Here is a 1,687-nt window from a genome sequence, read left to right on the forward strand (position 1 = left end):
CAGCAATGTATAGTGATAGGCAGAACAAAGAAGTACTCTTCCACTAGATGGCAGCAGGTAGCTAATTAATCTGTGACATTTTTGTTTAGTGGTGTTCCGTGGGATTTTTCTAATGTAAAATATATGCCACGATTTAGGAAAGGTTGGGAAACACTGGTGTAAGCGCAGCCCTTTAATTTCTCTGCAAGGTCTTTTTGTTTTTCAAGGGTTACTGCTATAGACATGGTTACAATCTTGAAGGACCTCTCAGCTGTGTCCTTTAAACCTTGGAAGACAGACTCTTTAATGCTCTTACATTTAGAATACTTGAATACAAAGAATGCATCTAGGCAACCTATGAATAGCAGGACTTTGTTAGGAACCTGTTTTCATTTTTTTCTTCAAAGCCCTGACACTAACAGCCAGTTTGAAAGTAATGTTTTGGCTCTCAGGTAAAAAAATTATCTGTGCTATGGTGCTTTGTGCTATAAAGATAATACTCCCAGCATATATCTGAAAAAAAATGGGGACTTGCATCTTCCATCTTATCATTCCTACCGTTTATCTACTTGGCTATTGCCAGTTATTTAACCAAACAATTAAACATCGTCCATACTGGATTTATAGTGACAATCAATCACTTTACAGCTACGTTATGGGGTTTATATATTGAACATTTCTTATATCTCCTTCCTCCTATTGTGTGATACTTCCCCCACCTCTTAGATTGTAAGCTCTTTGGGGCAGTGTCTCTCCTCCTGTGTCACTGTCATTTGCTGTGCTGTATGGATAGGTGCACAGCTACAACCAAGCACAACTACACAATGATAACTTTAAAAAACTGCCTTGTTAGATTGTATTTGGGCTTTAGAAAACTCAGGTATTGCTGAGTGTGGTTCGGGGTTAATTTTCAGTACCAAATGCGGTAACCCAGAGCCACACTTAGGGTGGAATTGTAAAGGGGTTACCCTGGTCCCCACAAGCCCGCGGTCTCCTCCGGCTATGCCCTCCTGACATCTGTGTCCCCTGGCATCATGAATGGGACGTGTAGGCGTGCGGTGGCGGTTCACTGAGGGCATGACCTGGCGGGAAATTTAAACAGATTACATTGTAATCTATTTTGATTACATTTCTGTATCCCACAGTTTTATCCCTAGAGCTATGACCAGTGCAATTTACTGTTTGTCCGCTACCAGCCCTGACCTCNTCTGCCTGCCACCAGCCCTGACCCCTGCCTGACCTTTGACCACATTTCTACCTACCGCCAGCCCTGACCTCTGCCTGGAAACTTGTCCACATCCATGGCTTCCAAAAGACCCTTGTTTGGACAGATTTCAATAAATTATTCCTAAGAATTACAGGCCTACAAAATAAAACAACAAATTACCATGCAAAACAATTTACCACTTTGACATTCAAAAATACTGACATAATCAGACCTCCAGGGAGGTTAAACCTAAATTACCCCAGCCTAATTAACGTGTCCCTGATTAAAACAAACAAAATAAAGCTTATTTTTTAAAAAACCTTTTTTACTGGAGATCTATATACTGCTCAAAAAAGCCAGAGCCCTGCAAAATGACCTCCAGCTAGCTGCTGATGTGCATGTTTCCAACCAAACCAAGCCCATGAGGGTAGCATATGGCCCAGCATTCCGTAGTGGGACCTGTGCTGACAGCTTGGCACCAAGCAACTTTATTGGCATTAG

This window comes from Pyxicephalus adspersus, chromosome 7, assembly GCF_032062135.1.
Source record: "Pyxicephalus adspersus chromosome 7, UCB_Pads_2.0, whole genome shotgun sequence".
In the NCBI taxonomy this organism is placed as follows: domain Eukaryota; kingdom Metazoa; phylum Chordata; class Amphibia; order Anura; family Pyxicephalidae; genus Pyxicephalus; species Pyxicephalus adspersus.